General features: G+C 41.7%; 1 protein-coding gene across 1 annotated transcript in view; it reads right to left on the reverse strand.

Annotated features, from left to right (window-relative positions):
- Positions 1 to 19,165, reverse strand: part of LOC139441592 (uncharacterized) — a 68,917-nt gene that overhangs the window by 20,993 nt on the left and 28,759 nt on the right. The gene's annotated exons all lie outside the window — the stretch shown is intronic.

Here is a 19,165-nt window from a genome sequence, read left to right on the forward strand (position 1 = left end):
TAAACACTACGGGATTCCCGAATACTTAATAAGATAAGAAACTAGTAAAGTGCCAAGATGGTTGGGTGTGACATGTACTTGGGAGGTGATCATAGCTATGACTCACAAACCGTGGCTCAGGTAGATGTCAGATTGCCAAACACCTGTTAAAAACATCCAGAAGCTCATCTATTCCTGGCACTAAAAACACAAACTGCACTTGAAAGGGATATATCCGGAAAGAAACGATAGGACGATATTCTGTCGATGGCGGCAGTTTGTACTTTCTTTGGTATTTGTATCTAAACAATATCCAAATGTCATCACAGACTGTGTCTCTATTCAAAACATAGGCTCCTTAGTGTGCGATGTCTGTACGACTGTGCACTTTCTAAGTGACTGACATCATGAGCATCGATCGACGCAATTGGTATACAATAAAATGCATCAACAACGCCTGCGAGTCTGACCACCGGATCCCGCTAGTCGCCTCTTACGACAGTATTCTATTTGTATTCATATGTATTCATATGGTATTGCCAGTGACATGTGCATTATCAATGTTAGAAAACGGAAATGGCACATCAATCTTACAGTTTTGATTACGAGGAGGAATTTCAGTTCTTCCTGAAAAGAGAAAAATATAGAATTGTTCACAGTTTGAAAGCTTATTTTCCTAAACTCTTGGGCCAAAGCCAGAAAAGGATCACGAACAAGCGAGAATCGGCCATGGGGGGTAATCAAGGCCATTGATATATAGCTTGTCGCAATAGATACATGTTCATGTAGACATAATTCTGCCTCCGAAATGAGATCAGCCTTTTTCTCCAGTTTTTTGTATTTGCTCCTTTTATAAGGTGTCTTGCATTCATCATGTTCACAAATTATCGTTCAAGGAATTTGAAATGTAAAATTGGTTTAACTGCGAAAACAATTAATCTGTGTCAACATTATGATAGTGACATGAAATATCCACCGAGATTAAAAATTTAAAAATATAAATGTCCAGCTATCATCTGGGGTCTCTAGTTGTAGAGCGGAAGGTCCGGGGTTCGATTCCCGGCCGCTTCATATCTATAGACGTTACAATATGGTACTTGTTACCCTGTCTGGAGCCCGGCATTAAGGGTGGGAGTCAGTATACTGTGTCTGAGTGGGGTATTCATGTTAAACTGCGGCATGGTATCTCAGTGTGCTAGCACTATAAATGGGCATCAGTCCGGACTAGTACAAGCAACCACAGACACACAGACACACAGACACACACACACAGGCAAACAGACAGACAGACAGACAGACAGACAGACAGACAGACAGACAGACAGACACACACACACACACACACACACACACACGCACACCTTAGCTCTGGTGTCCAATTGTTAAAGTGAGATACGAGGTAGGAAGCCAGATGACACCTGGACATAAATTTGTTTGAATCTATTATTGTCTTTATTGTCCTGACATTGATTATAGTACACCTAGAATACTATGACATATCCACAAACAAGGTTCGTTCAGTTGAGTTAAGGAACGTGAGAGTCAGTGGCATCTTCCGATGAGTTGTTCACGCGACAGTGTTCGTCACTATCTGTCAAGGCGACGCACTCCATCTTGCGTGTGTGTGTGTGTGTGTGTGTGTGTGCGTGTGTGTGTCTGTGTGTGTGTGTCTCTGTGTGTGAGTGCTTGTACTAGTCCGGACTGATGCCAATTTTATAGTGCTAGCCCACTGAGATACCATGCCGTAGTGTTTAACAAGAATTCATCACTCAGGCATAGTATACTGACTCCGATCCGACCCGTCCTTGTTTTAACCCCTTAATGCTAAGCTAGACAAGGTTACAAATACCATTTTTTAACGTCTGTTGATATGACGCGGTCGGGGATCGAACCTCGGACCTTCCGCTCTCCGGGCGGACGCTCTACCACTAGACCACGGAGGCGGTCCGATAGCAGGGATAGTTTCACACAAAACTGATATAATTATATGCATAAATTATCAATATACGACATCACCAGTGTGTATACAAGATAAGCCAAATAAAGATTGGACAAGTTTAGATTGACATGACGTATTTGAAAATGGATAAAGATATTAACTAGGGATTAAGAGTTGACAAAGGTCATAAGTGGAGGCTAAATGGATCAGTGGTTAGACTGTTGATGCATGTCATCATGCCCCGACGGCGTTAACCGTTGCTCATCATATCGACCACTCGATGATCTGTTCCAGACTCGATGACGTGCAGGTCACCATCATGTATCCTGAATATTGCCGAGTGCGACGTTAAACAACAAACATATATACTTGAAATACTGACCCGTGAAGATTCCAGGGTAGAATAGGTCTTCAGCAACCCATGCTTGAAAGGTGACTATGCTTGTCGTAAGAGGCGACTAACGTGATCGGGTGGTCAGGCTCGCTGACTTGGTTGATGCATGTCATCGATCCCAATTGCGTGGATCGATGCTCATGATATTAATCACTGGATTGTCTTGTCCAGACTCAATTAATTACAGACCGCTGTCATATATCTTGAATATTGCCGAGTGCGGCGTTAAACAACAAACCAACCAACCAACCAACCAACTTGAAATACTAGTATTCCTTGCGATATCGTCACGCATTCGCTTTCTTCATAAGTCTGCATCTCCCTAAGGTAATGACAGACTTCCGGTTTAACTGTCTATAAAAACCAAGTGGTGTCATGTTATCTCGCACGCATTTCACCGCCGGCAGTAGGTGATCACAAACAATATTTCTCGCGGTCCTAGTGTCAGACTCGTCAACACATTAATGGAGAGTATCAATAACACATTTGAATGGCTCTGTCATTACAGAATATTCCCTCACAATCGACAGTTCCTCACCTTTGGCAAGAAGGTGGTTATTTTCGACAGACTGTAGCCCCGTGGCCATGCGAGGCCGCGACGTGGGGCTAATGTATCAACATTTGCCACAGAGGTGCCATTATCGACCTCCCTACACTTCGCCACTGACGGATGATGTAGAAATCAATAACAGTGTTCCATGTAAAATATTATTAAATGTTGATATGCAGTTTCATAACTGTAAACAATTACTGGTTAAATTAATCTGATGGTATACCTCAAACGATTGGCTTTGTCATGCGTTCTAATGTGTTAATCATTATAATGTTCATCTACCTGTGTTACAGAGGCCTCCTGACACGGGGCACGGGTGGCCCAGTCGTCTAAGGCTCCGTGATTCGCTGTGCAGAGTTGCCATACCCGTGCTCGTGGGTTTCACCGAAGTGGTAAACGTCTGAGACCTGCATCACTTCGGGCTTTCCTCCCACATTAAGCTGACACGCCGTGATATAAGTGGAATACTGTTAAAAGCGGCGTAAAACCCAACTCACTCACTCACTACCTCATACGTTAAAGTCTGTCTTACGTTGTTCTGTCTTTCTTATCTTTTATCGATATAATTAAGACCAGTGGTGACGCCTTGTCACACAGGCGGCACCATTCCAGCACCAGTAAGTTACATTTCTTTTTGAACAACCTCCATGACATCCAAGGAACGTATGGCTCAAGTGATTAATCCTCGAGAGCCTGTTTCATCTGAACTTAACCACGTTACCATATCGGAATCCAATTAGAAGCCTATTAAATTTCTGAAAGTTGTGAATTAATCAAATTGGACCACAAAAAATATTCAAAGTTCACCTCCTAAACTTTTTTCTTTGGTCTACTTAAAGAAAGTCCGTCATGGCTATCGATCGGGTTGCCATCTCCCAAAAGACTAATTTGACGCGCCGTTTGAGGGCTGGGTTTTTGGCCGCAAATATACTTTTGGTCCCGAACGATGCATTTGTCGATAATTCCTGGCTACAGCGTTGTTCTGAGTGATGGACCGCGGATTAAACTCGGCAACGCGGCAGGGCGCAAACGCTGTACAAGGCTGATATTGGCATCCTTCTCAAACATTAATCTCCATAGAGATCCAACCAAACCTTAATATCTTAACGTTGCGTTCCCAGCCTCAAAGAGAAGTGAAAACGACTATGTCCCATAGTATTTAACGTGTTCAGACTGTGAAAGACCGTTATCAAAAGATCTGTCAGCGGGTTTTAAAGAGAGTTGTGCGCGGAAATAAATGTTGCGGGATATGTTTGAGACTAACAACATGGATTTTGCATTTCAAAGAACGATTCACGACATATGAAGGAGACTTAACAATGAAAGCTGTCCCGGTCTCTGGAGTATTCCCCGATTCAAGACACAATCTCAGTGTGTTCCTGGTCAGTCCACGTGATCAACTGAAGGAACGGTTCATATATGAATAAGTAGGCTACTTTATTAACTTTTTCCTTTCATTTTTATGCAAAGCTATCGGCATATGTATCTGCAGACAAATACAAACTTTAAAGGACGATGAGGGCTCAATTTGGCTCTGTGGAAATGTGAAATGTTGACGTCAAGAGTGTGGTAGTAAGTGAATTTGTATTAACGCCACGTTTAAAATCATTCCAGTTATGTAACGGCCTGTCAGCTAGCTTAATGTTGGAGAAAAGCCTTAAGTGATGAAGGCCTAAGATGTATGATGAAACCAACAAGCACGTTATGGTACTGACAAACCTAGAGACATAATCGGGGATTCGAAACCACAATCATAGGTTTCTGGGATGCTCAAGGAACGCAACTCTGCACAGACAGAGCACCCGTGCCACCTAAAGTTAAGGAAAACTTTGATACATCGATATGAATGTTCTCAATCATGGTTGAATGCCCGTTTTGTTTTCGTACGTTTGCAAACATGAGAACATTAATATGACTAAAATGGGTAAAAATGGGCACTTTTTGGAACTTCATGAGATAATCGAACAGCAGTAAACTACGGTTATAACGAACCCAAAAAGGACCACTAATTTTAGTTCGTTATAACCGTAGTTCGTGTTAAGCATATATACTGCATAACTGCAGCAAATTTTAGGGACAAAAAAGTAAGTTCGTTATATCCGTCAGTTCGTTATAAGCGTGTTCGCTATAACCGTAGTTTACTGTGTTAAAAGTCCATAACCCCTTTCTGAAACACCTGTTATCGTCACCGTTTGATAGAGATTCTGACACACCTGCTTTTGATATAGTCGGAGTCGTACCTTAGACTCTGCTTTTAATAAAGACAGCATGAACAGGGTTTTGTCGCTATATTTACCTCTTATCTATAACAGGAACACACTTAAATAATAAATTTAAATTAATTGACTTTCACAACATTTTCAAAACGTTTCCTGACATTATGCAGATCCTTTTGGGCCAAAAGCGCCCTCATACTACCTTGTCCTTTAGCAGTTAGACCATCATATTGAATATACACGAACACGCTTCCTCTATAAAATCACGACTGTCCCGGGACTGCTCCAAATTCAGTTCCACTAATAACGTAATGGAGAGGGGCTCATGGGAGAACCTGCTATTGATTTACAGCACATCTTGTCCCGTGTCATTTAAAGCTTTATTTAAATAAACACGTAACAATAACACGACATGACGGAGCCACAGTTCAGCGCAACACTGAAATTATTTTACTTATTTGTACAACCATCACATGTTTTTGCAAAAGATATTCCATGAAAAACAGACGTGGAACATGTACTCATCGTATTCCCCAATCAAAACAAACTTAAAACGTCTCCCTCATTTTACACTGGCAACGTCAATATTGCTCCAAACGTATAAAGCTCTATGGGAAATGAGAACAATGGCTTCATCTGCAGGCCTCGTGGGAGAGATTCATTGGACCATCGACTGCAGCCAACTATTTTCGCCTACAGCACATCCTGACTATCTCATCCCACTGCCTCTTTGCTCCAGGATGGGGATTAACGGAAGGTGCATCTTAACGGAACTCTCCTATCCAATAAATGCTGATGCTTTGCACTTCCCCTTAAAAGGTATGGATCCAATGATGATAAGATGTGACACGTGTGTTGATATTCATTCAGTTATTTTTTTTCTAAATGGAACCTTGATATACTAGTATCACTACGGATGTGTCATTGGCATAACCATTGTTAATTTAATCTCAAATGCTATTTCCGAGGAACAAAGCGTGAAATTGTTGAATTTTAATTAATTTTGATTTTGTACCAGATGGCGCTGAGAATTATCCTGATCCTTGATAATCTTTTCACAAATTGTACACAATAACCATGTTATTGAATTTAAGAGTAAATGAATGACAATATTGAGATGTACATTGACAGTACGAATTTAATGTACAAGTGAATGAACCTAGCAATTCTAAAAATGAAAGGAATGGGACAAGCCTTAGCTTGAAACAGAAGTGCATGTGCGTATAATGGTTCCGCGTGTAATGCGAAGTATCTCAAATTGCTGAAGATGTTAATGTACACCTCGGATTTCTTTTAGAATCGTGACCAGTATAAATATCCCTACACCCTCCGTACCACCATCCTTCCAGCCCCTTTAAACACTTATGACCTCGCATATACGTCAGAGGAGCGAGATAGCTGTTAATAACTGACCCCAGTGGTCATTTGATGGCCATTATGTTTGTCCCGAGCGCTAATCAGGAACGAAATCCAATAATACCCTGTAATCTGGCTCCGTAAATTGCCAGCGTTCACGTCCATTATATTTCCATATTATCAGGAACTGTAAGACTGTGACGGAGGTACGAGAGATGCTGTGTGATCGAGTGACCTTATGATGAAGCTACTTGTGCGGCAACAATAGCCACAGATTGAGTTTACTTAAGGGTTATTGGAGTTTGAACAAGTCTGAAGAGTATGATAAGAGAAGGTCCTCATATGCAGGGAAACACCTAATGTAATGTCAGACCGTGGGGAAATGTTAACGCGTGCAAATTCCTTAAGGTTGATTGATTTCTGGGGACTTCGGGAACAAAAACGTAACTAGCTTATTGTTTGTGATTATCAGAACAAACAGATACAAGAAGGGTGGGACTATTCAGGGACCATTAGTGTCATCTAGATTCTGGCGTGTAACTTAATCAGGTTCAATCGGGACGTATATGTTTGTTAATAAGAGATAACGAGTGGGACAATACTTTATCAACATGTATTTGTGAACTAACATGGAGGGGCGGTCGGGTAGCCTAGTGGTTAAAGCGTTCGCTAGTCACGCCGAAGACCCGGGTTCGATTCCCGACATGGGCACAATGTGTGAAGCCCATTTCTGGAGTCCCCCGCCATGATATTGCTGGAATATTGCTAAAAGCGGCGTAAAACCATACTCACTCACTCACTTACATGATCCGTCTGAAGAGAATATGTAGTCTAGGTGGTTTCGAACATGGCTGTGTTATGATGGCCGGGAAAACAATCTTGTCATAATCGCTTTTGATCATGATCATATGATTTGTGTTGACCAGTAACGTGACCTGTGTTGACGAGGAAATCGACCTGTGTTGGTCAGAACCCGCTGTCACTGGATTATCTGGTCCAGAATGAATTGTTTTAAGGTTGGTTAGTTGGTTGGTTGGTTGTTTAACGCCGCACTCAGCAATATGCCAGCTATATGACGCCGGTTTGTCAATAATAGAGTCTGGACCAGACAATCCAGTGAATGATATCATGAGCATCGATCCACGCAATTGGGATCGATGACATGAATCAACCAAGTCAGCTGGTGTCCTTACTGATCTTCAGGAAACCGCCTCCGTGGTCTAGTGGTAGAGTGTCCGGCCGGAGAGCGGAAGGTCCGGGGTTCGATCCCCGGCCGCGTGATACAAAAAGACGTTAAAAGTTGGTGCTTGTTGTTACCCTGTCTGGCGCTCAGCATTAAGGGGTAAAAACAAGGATTGGTCGACTCGGAGTCAGTATGTTGTGTCTGAGTGGGGTATTCATGTTAAACTGCGGCATGGTATCTCAGTGAGTTAGCACTATAAATCGGCATCAGTCCAGACTAGTACAAGCAGCCACACAAACGCACACACGTACATGCACGTCGCTATATAAGCGCAATAATCTTGGACGCGACGTTAAACCCAATTTCACCTCACCTCGCTGATCTTCAGGACGTATGATCATATAACCTGCGTTCACAAAGCACATATATAATGTGTTGGCGAGGAACATATTATCTGTGCTGACGACAAACATAAGATCTGTGTTGACGATGAACACATTACTTGTGTGGACCTTGGACATACTGTTTATGTTTTCAAGAAGCATATGATCTGCATAGTCCAGGAACGTGTATCTTTGTTAGCATAAGGTCTGTTTTGACCAGGGACATATTATATCAATTTTAACGAGGAACATATACATATATGTGTTGACGAGGAACACATATAACCTGTGTGGACGAGGAACAGAGGGACTGTGTTTATCAGGAACACATGGTCTATGTTGACGAGGAACATATCGCCTATGTTGATGAGGAACACATGATCTGTGTTGACGAGGAACAGGGTCTGTGTTGATCAGGGACACATGGTCTGTGTTGAAGAGGAACATATGATCTGTGTCGACGAGGAACATATCATCTATGTTGATGAGTAACAAAGATCTGTGTTGACGAGGAATACAGGGTCTATGTTGATCAGGAACACATGGTCTAAGTTGATCAGGAACACATGATCTGTGTTGACGAGGAACATATGATCTGTGTTGACGAGGAACAGATGGTCTGTGTTGATCAGGGACACATGGTCTGTGTTGGGGAGGTTCATATGATCTGTGTTGATGAGGAACATTTGGTCTATGTTTATGGGCAACACATGATCTGTGTTGAAGAAGAACATGTGTACTTGTATTGAAAATGAACATCTGACGAGGAACAAATGGTTTATGAGGAACATATGGTCTGTGCTGACGAGGAAGATATGATTTATGCCGACAGGGAGACATATGTGTGGACGAGAAACATATGATCTGTTTTGACGAGTAACCTATGATCTGTGCTGAAGATGAACATACATTTGTGCTGACTCGGGACATATGATCTATGTAGACCAGTAACATATGAAGACCACTGACCTAAAAAATGTGCTGTATTTAACTTAGTTTCAGCTTGAATCATATGATATTCGGAGACAGACAAAGGTAGACAGTTATGTTTACTAGTTCAGTTCCGCTCACATCACTCTCTTGTTCCCGGCGTTCATTTCATTATCCCGTGATCTCTACGCCTCAGACTACACATTATATTCTCGTCCTGTGTGACTATTTCTGTCACAGTAAACAGAAGCTGATCTTTTAAAGCTTTAGCCTAATATAGCTCGATGTGGCTTCCCTTCTGGTCGAGACGTCAACTCCAACTAAATACCATAAAAGAACCAATATTTTTCATTGGGTGCGGTTTGTGTCAACGATTTGCGAACTGTTATTTGATATTTCATGCACATCAATACTTTCTACCAAAACATGCAACGTTTCCGTTTTTAAAACCTTCGAAACTATAATCTGTCCAAACGTCGCCCTTTTACACTAATAATGTCATGTTCGTCCTGATATCATCCAACTGTCATCCGCTGCCTACCCTTATCGCGAACTCCTGGTGTCATCACTGATTTTCAGTCATCCATTCATCTAATTTTCACCCTATGTTTTTCATTTTACGCAAATAGTACATTCGTCAATTATCTGACTTTGGCGTTTAATATTTTCACGTCTTCATATAATACGGGACCGCCTCCGTGGTCTAGTGGAAGAGCATCTGCCCGGAGAGCGGAAGGTCTGGGGTTCGATCCCAAAAGACGTTAAAAGATGGTGTTGTTATCCTGTCTGGAGCTCGGCATTAAAAGGCTAAAACAAGGACTGGTCGGCTCGGAGTCAGTATACTGTGTCTGTGTGGGGTATTCATATTAAACTGCGGCATGATATCTCAGTGAGCTAGCACTATAAATCGGCATCAGTCCGGACTAGTACAAGCAGCCACACAAACACACACACACACGTACATGCACGTTGCTATATAAGTGACATAATCTTGGACTCGACGTTAAACCCCATTTCACCTCACGTCACCTCACCTCATATTATATGGTAACATAAGTTACAACACTTTTACCCTTGACTGTGGAAAACACGACTCCACACACAATCCATATATGAAATAACTCCATAAGAATTATTCTTTAATCCACAAATTACAATTTTATATGAAATGGTACTGTAGGGATTATTGGATAAATGATGAAGGGAGTTCGTTGTCAGTAGCTTACACATTCAGACTTTCAACGTACCCAGAACGACCTGTACATCGTAAATTCATCGATAGGACACAGTATTAAGAATTCTGTCTGAACTGATAACCATATCATACTACCTTCAAATAAGTATCGAACTGCCTTCCCGAGGAGAGGATGTTATGCTAAATATGAGAAGTTTTATTAATATTACTCTGACCTGTAGAACTTCCTTGAGCTTGACACTCGCTGTTATTAAAGAGTTTTTCATTTAACACCATCGCCACACTATATTCTGCCAAATGGTTTCCTCCAGGCCTGTCCACATCCGTATCCATTGCTCAATCTGTTCCCTTGGAGAAAGCAATATGAAGTGTCTCCTGTTTCTGGTTTCCATGACAACCTGAGGTATGGTCCCTAAAATCCAATTTGCCAGATAAGTAATAAATCCCAAAAGGAAGAACGATGTTCTGAGCTAACTACTGGAAAATGTCTTCAATGTAATCCTCCCTCTGGGGTCGGTACAACAGCAGTACTTGCTCCACCGTCGCCGACGAGCTTTTAAAATCCTTTTGGTTTGGTTTTTAGTTTAGACTTTACCGCTTCTCTGAAATTCATTAATATCTTAGCGTCCAAGCTTACTGTAGGAGTGCGTTTGTGTGGGAGTTTTACGACGCTGACAACAGTTTCCCAGCAATATCAACGCGGGGCACACCATAAATAGAGTTCACACATTCTCCCTCCGTGGGTAATCGAACCCGGCTCTTCGGCGTGACGAACTAGTCTACCTCTCTGATCCATCGAGGGGCACGGGTGGCCCAGTCGTTTCAGGCGCCGCAATTCGCTATGCAGAGTTGCGTCCCTTGGCCACGCCAGAAACCTATGATTGTTGGTTCAAATCCCGGTTCGCTCCGATTATGTTTCTAGGTTTGTCAGCACCATACCCGTGCTCGTGGGTTTCACCGAAGTGGTAAACGTCAAAGACATGCATCACTTGGGGCTTTCCTCCCACATTAAGCTGGCACGCCGTAATATAACCTGAATACTGTTAAAAGCGGCGTTAAACCCAAATCGCTCACTCTGATCCATCGTGTGGGAGGAAAACCCTTAGTGATGCACGATCCCCACATTTACCAGCACGGATATGGTGGTGGTACACATGCACCATAATCAGAGCAAACTGAGATTCGAACCCACGAGTGCTTATTGGCAAATCTAGGGGATGAGGCTCTCTAAGGAAATTACTTGCCTGGGCCATCCATGTCACCGTTTGCCATGCATTCCTTATTTTTATTGAAGTATAGAAAAACGTTATTCACATCATTTGTTCAAAGTGAGTGAGTAGACCAGTGAAGATCCTGGTTAGAATAGGTCTTCAGCAACCTAAGTTTGTCGTAATAGGCGACTAACGGGGTCGGGTGTCAGGCTCGCTGACTTGGTTGATACATGTCATCGTATCCCAATTGCGTTGATCGATGCTCATGATATCAATTACTGAACTGGCTGGTCCAGACTCGATCATTTACAGACCGCCGTCATATAGCTGGAATAATTCTGAGTGCGGCGTTAAACAACAAACATAGTGCGTGAGTTGGTAATTTGGGTTTAACGCCGTTTTGAACAGTTATATCATGGCGTGTCAGCTTAATGTGGGAGGAAAGCCCGAAGTGATGCAGGTCTCAGACGTTTACCACTTCGGTGAAACCCACGAGCACGGATATGGTGCTGACAAACCTAGAAACATAATTGGGGCGAACCCGGATTTGAACCCACAATCATAGGTTTTGTCCTTAACCATTGTCCTTGTCCCCCTTTTGTCCTTAACCATGAGTATTGTTTCAATGGTGTAAGCACTGGATGAAACCCGCATGGTCTGGGTCACTCGTCAAGGCTTAGACTGCATTGGTTCATCAAGCCTGTGCTCGAAATATTTCAATCTCGTTAATTCTCGTCTAATAGTTTTCGATCTTCGTGATACTACCGTATTTGAGTCAAATCGCGCTGGTGTTTATCGATCGATCGGAGTTGGCCTCATTGAAATTTTGAAACTTTCTTTTACTTTGGCTGATTGCTTGGGCTTTAGCCTGAAAATGACTTTCATTATTTCTTGGTGTGTTTCTGCTGGTGAACTGAAGTCCAGTAACATTTTATCAACTATCAATTATCAACTGGGCCCAAACATTAAACATTCTTGCAAAACGAACGGATATCTTAAATGTATGTCTTCACCCATAAACAGTAGAATTCCTGCACTTGTACAAAACAGACAGCACTTAAAATTTACATATCGTTTTAAGTTTCGAGTCGGGACAAATGTGTGAGTAGAGGGTGCAACCAGTAGAGCAGAGCATGCTTACCCTTTTCACCTCCATTTGCCCTGTACCCCCAATGATATATGTTTCGGCTGTTAATCGACACTGATTATTCTCTGTTGTTGTCCTTTTATATGAATGTCTTTTTCTTGACATTTGCTTAATTGCTATGTATAATATGTGTTCACATTAACGTCAGTAAAATAAACTTAAATTCATTAAATTCTTCCATCTATAAATTTGAAGTTCTATCACGGCGTGTCAGCTTTATGTGGTAGAAAACTGTAACAAGTGAAACTCCCAAGATCGGAAATGGCGCTTCCAAGCCAAGGAGTTAGTGAGTGAGTATTCCAGTTATATCACGGCTTGTCAGGTTAATGTGGGAGAAAAGCCCGAAGTGATGCAGGTCTCACCACTTCGGTGAAACCCACGAGAACGGGTATGGTGCTGACAAACCTAGAAACATAATCGGGGCGAACCGGGATTCGAACCCACAATCATAGTTTTCTGGCGTGCCCAAGGGACGCAACTCTGCACAGCGAATCTCGGCGCCTTGGACGACTGGGCCACCCGTGCCCCCATCCATGCCAAGGACCTTGATAAGCGAAATCAATGATAATACACACAACCAACCCTGACCAGTAGTAATGAGATCGTATTAAATATATTACACTTAATGTTTTCGCCCATGTCTGTCTTACACTGAAGATGAAGTGGTTTGGTGAAAAATATTTAACTCAAGTTACGCAAAATTTAGTTTGAACAAACACAGAAAACATATCGCCTGAACGCTCTTAATATGCTTCATCACGACCGCAATGTTGATTTAAAGGAAGCAATGGGAGATGCTCCCTTGCTTCATTACATGTTATTACAACCACAGCGTACAAAGCAACCACACCAGCAACGGAATTGTGTGCGACTCACAGAGCCTCTTTCATCCTCATCAGTTGGGATAGGGCAACGGTAAGAACAGACCCTTCACGAGGGAGAGGGAGAATTCTTATCAATATATATTTTGCAGTTGAAGATGAATTGCACATCTTATATGTATGTAATTCCTACTCCTAAGTGATGAACAAGCTCATTGGAAAGTATTTTAGTAAGTAGTCTACAGTTAATGGTTATATTTCTATTATGCAGAATAAGATCACTGATATAATCAGCATTATCTGTCTATTGTCATGTTATTTCAATAAAAGAAGTAAGACCAAAATGTAGATCTGATATAAAATGAGCGTCCATGATCTTGCTATTGCGTGTAATTTTGGGCCGGGAGCCGCCATTTACGGAATGAACTGTCTGTCTGTCTGTCTGTCAATATATCAATGTGATGTAAATATTAGAATTCACAAGATAATTAGTTTAAAATGGAGCTCAGAATACCCTATTTTGGCTACGACATATCATAAAAGCCATACTCTATTAACCAAACTCTCTTAAGTACGAATTTACAATATAAGAAAAATGGATATTTCGATACAGTTTTGGAACAATGTCAGAAGCATAGGACAGGCGTGAGCAATTATGACAATTATATTTACTTCTATTGGGAATGTTTAATAAAAATCACGCCATAAACGCATAACTTTGGACAAGCAGAAACAACATCAACTAATCAGCGTGGCATCTACATGATCATGATCATTGACGACCACGTCACGGGGCCACGTCGTGCAAGACAAGGTCGTCCCTGGAAACCAGATGTCTACACATTATTCCAGTACAATCTAGACAAGAAGAAGAAGGGGTCATGGGCTGCACAGTCGTCTCAGGCGTCGCAATTCGCTATGCGGAGTTCCGTCCCTTGGGCACGCCAGGAACCTGTGATTGTTGGTTCGAATGCCGGTTCCACCAATTATGTCATCACCATACTCGTGCTCGTGGATTCGCCAAAGTGGTAAACGTCTGAGACTTGCACCATTTCGGGCTTTCCCCCAACATTAATGTTGTTTCAAACGGTGTTCACACCAACTCACTCACTCGACAAAGAGAAACACTTGGCAGTAAATTACTAGACTTCTTTTTCACTAATCTCGGTCTAGCGGACTAGCTCCACTGTCATTATATCAATATGATGTAAACCCGTACATATATAGTTATGAGATTCACAAACTCACTTTTTTCTCGTCGTAATGTCCGACTAAAACGATCAGCAAGTTTAATGACGTAGTCACAAGACCTTAGTCTGCGAATGATTCTTCCTCATAACCTAATGTCTAAAATCATTCTATCACACGAAAAAAAACAAGTTTCTATGGAAACAAGCTTTTAAAGCTTTCAGGTACTTCTTTACAGCAAAGCATAAAATCCAGGAAAATCCAATATTTTCTATTATTTTCAAGTTATGACCAAAAAATGAAATTATCTGCATGAAAAAGGGATTCCTAACCTTTTAGCAGCACAGTGGAAAAATACCGAGGATGTGATATGAAAAAATGTTTATCCACAGAAAGGGCCCTTTTATCGAAGTAGCTTTCCCCGAATCGGTATAAAACCTTAACATGGCTCCTGTGACCTTCTTTGCTTGGGCAAACTCATTCCGCTTGTGTTGTGAGAATCTAATGGTTGTCGTAACCTTACTTAACAGAAAGTGCGATTGAGTTTGATTGGTGAAATTTATCAAATTACCAAAACCAATCGTGTGTGAATAGAAAAGCATTGCATTATAGCATGTGTGGCCTGAGAGAGGGATGCGCTTGTATCATTGTGTGATATGAAAACCGAAAATACATTGAATTGATAGTTGTCTTTGAGAGCTATGCCCTCCAACGAGGAAATGAGTGGACTTCCGAGTGATGGACAATGTGAAATACGACGGAATTTGGTATTCGATGATTGTAAATGTTACGTGTTTGCGAAAGGTTAGAACATTTAGCATGGCGCGGTATATCAATGTCCAGCATCCAGTTCCTAATAAATGGGAGCAATGTGGAGCTGGAAGAACCATCGAAGGCGAACTATTTGCAAACTATTCATCATCATCATCATCATCATCATCATCGTCGTCGTCGTTGTCGTTGTCGTCGTCGTCGTCATCATCATCATCGTCGTCGTCGTCGTCATCATCATCGTCGTCGTCATCATCACCATCATCATCTGCATATCATCATTATCTGCATCATCATCATAATCATCACCATCATCATCATCCTTGTGTATTTGTATAGCAGTTCTACACAACGCATACTCGTACAATTATTACCACTGTGAACAGATTAGCGTTTAGTAAACTTGCATTCTCAGCTACTTGGGAAGTATACAAAAATACACCTATGTACAATCATCATTACAGCATTGCGTTCATCACGGACACCCCACTGGATGTCCTGGCGTAATATACCTGGTCTTACCTGGCTGCGTGTTAAACAACAAGCGCGGCGCAAAACAACATCAACTGACTCATCAATCAAAACAGTGCGTTAACACAGACACGTGACTATTTCTCTTCTCCTGCCGTGATATCACGTTCACTCGAGCCCCAGTTTCTCAATATATCGTTATGACGATGTACCATGTTGGTCCTGGCAGAGTCGTGGTGAAATATCGGCACTCCATTTGATTGCAACTACATATATCTCGATACATGTTCAATGATCCTAAGACCTTCGAATTAACCCGGTTTCAATAATACATATTAATCTATATTTGATGTTTGATTGCGGTGCACAAAAATAGTATGAAGGGAGGCTTTAAATATCTGGAAAATATTTATCACTTTTGAAGTGTCGGACAAAATGGCGGATTCTGTGTCACTTCAGACTTACTGATTTTGTGTGATGGACACGTCTCGATAGTTCATTTCAGTTCCAACAGTAATGGTTGAGAAAAAACATATTGACTCGCCGAGCGGCGCCGTACCAAAATATCTTCTTCCATAGAAAAGGCCAAATCAGGTCACATTTTTCTGGTTCCCGCAGTAGTCGCGCTTTTTTCCGGACCAAGGGCAAGTAACTCCAACCTGCAGCTGCTTTCTCAAACCCAGTGTTGTGTGAGGGGAAGATCATAATGCCTTTTTGGAATTGTCGAGTTCATTTTAGTCATAACTCAACTGAAAGTTTATGAATTGTTAAATAAAGGCCATTTTAATACCGGAGACAGCAATGCGTTCAGGGACGGATACACCTATTCTGGGAGAAGGGGTGAAGATTTTCATAAAATTCCAATCCAAAAGTTAGTTTTGGGCCTTCACCACGACCTGTTCGGATTTGCACATTCCAATTGGCTTCAGAGGCGGAGGCAGCTTTTGCAGAATCGGCCAGGGATGATGGATGCATATTTAGCCATTTATCATCGTGTGTCATCTTTGCACAAGGAGATAACGTATGCTGAGTGCACAGTAACTCGTTATCCGCCAGTTAGAGTTATCTACGGTCAAACTGACCAATAACGAGTTCTTGTGCTGAATGTAGGTCGCACTGGGATACCATGAAGCCACATAGAACCCAATCACAACATCATTTTGAGATATCAGCCATGCATAGCTTTAATAAAGTAACTTTCAAATCATTGACACAAATTGACAAACCTTTTATATTTTGTACACAACTCTTTGTGAATGTTTCAGAAAGGAGATCATTTACACTGGTAATAATCTATATCATATATGTACAGTCTGGCTTCTGTTATGTAATAATGATACGAACAAAAATTCCAAAGGGAACTCTCTCCAGTTTACCACATTTTAAAAACAACAACACACATTTGTTGAGCAATTAATACAATAAACCACGACATACCGGCACACTGAAAATATTATTAATCATATTTGTGTTTTGAATCCTATAATGAACCAAACCTAGGAACATGTGGTTGGCATAATTATACACATTTTGATACCAGTTCCTTGTCCAAGGTCTCATAATGTCTTGAGCTTTCGCCTACTGCCATCATGATAACGCAGCTGAAACAGTTCGTCTAAAAGCAGAGAACACCCCAACCCCCTCCCCTCTAGATCCGCTCCTGACGTTTCCTCCAGAATAGGGACATTGTTAATGTCATGCAAATGAGCATGTCTCAAAAAAGAAGTCGCGTCGTCTCGCCATTTTGGAACTTTCACTTTAAGTAATTACCTAGCAACGCAAACTCGGAACTCGTTCAAACATTAATGGCGTTAACATACACGTCAACATGTGTTACACGTATTCACTTTGCATTATCAGCTGCCTAGGGAGTATACAAAACGATGCTAATGATCTTAAAAGCTACAGGTTGGCTTCCTTTTTCTTTGTTCAAAATAGTTCGCTGTGGTAATCAATTCTAATAGGGCTTGAAGGATCTTAAACACAGTCTTTTTCAATGCTTTTGAAACTCCATCCTCCTCAACGCAATAAGTGCTCACAACACGATGCTTCGGGGAAGTGCACATTCAGCTGATAAAGGGTTAACTGTGTTACCATTCCACGTGTCAATATCGCATAGGTGGGTCCCTAGCCTATCAATTTCAGACTGACAGAAAGTTGGAATCGATCCCAGTTTAACACATAGCTCCCTCGTATCGCTTCCGTAATGACCAATTAAAGCTGGGGAAAGACCCTGTTTTAGCCGGATGCCAATCCCAACTTCACCTCAAATCATTCCTCGCGTCAAATTGTAAGTTGTGTCGTCTTGAAGGGTGACCGCCATGTCGGAATTAACACTTTAATAAAGTATTGGTTAGTCAGGAAGTCAAAGTTATTTGGCTGAGGCTGTTAACATATGTAAACAATAATGTGATTACCGTAGGCCATTATTCGACGTACATGGGGGCATGAGTAAGTGAGTGAGTTCAGTTGTATTAAAGCGTGTCATCCTGATAAAGGGGAAAGATAACTTGGTGCCGGTCTTATTGCTACAAGCTTACTACTTTTTATGATGTTAGTGAGTGAGTTAAAATTAAACGTCTCATCGGCAGTATTTCATCCATATGGTAACGAGAAGTTATACACTAATAAAACCCTGTCGTCGATGGATCGAGTTAAAACAAGTTGAGAACATTTTAAACAATAAATTGTCAGTACACAACACAAAATAAAAAAAAAACGGGCCATAGATCGCCAGCAACTGTAGATAGATCACCATACTAGGGACCATGGGGACTTACAGAACCTTTGCTACCTCCTTGGTTCTTTCAGAATTTACATCATCTCTCTGGTGATGTCGATTATTAACAAATTTTGCCGAAATAGAAGACATATTCTACGATTAAAAATGTGTCAGAAATAAAACTACTTTTAATGGTGTGGTCTTACATGTACGTACTCTCTCCGGGGGACAATCATTTCACATTACTTTAACCCCCATCGTGGGTACAGCCACTAACAATCTCAGTACTACTTTTATGAAACACACGTAGCGGATATGGCCCTGACAAGCAGAAAATCAGGGCGACAAGGGGCTCGAACCCATGATCACAGGTTTCTGGCACGCCTACGGCACTCATCTCTGCATTACACACTACAGCCGCGCAAGGGAATATGAAGTTTGTGTGGCCAGTCGATGTAATCTGAATGACAGACTGGTGTGAAATGGCCAATACAATAGTATACACTTTCTGCCTGTGGAGAGGGAGATCCCACGTCTCTGTTTTAACCTGCCGTTTTAACCTGCGAATACACATCGACTTAATTCGCCAGTGCGTAGTGATTGAGTGAGTACTGTATTCAGCCGCTTTTGAGCAATATTCCAGCAATGTCTTGTCGGGGTACAACGGAAATGAGCTCACCCATCTGGAAAATCATCAGGGCCTTCG

Source organism: Haliotis cracherodii, unplaced genomic scaffold, assembly GCF_022045235.1.
Source record: "Haliotis cracherodii isolate W230 unplaced genomic scaffold, xgHalCrac1.p SCAF_41, whole genome shotgun sequence".
In the NCBI taxonomy this organism is placed as follows: domain Eukaryota; kingdom Metazoa; phylum Mollusca; class Gastropoda; order Lepetellida; family Haliotidae; genus Haliotis; species Haliotis cracherodii.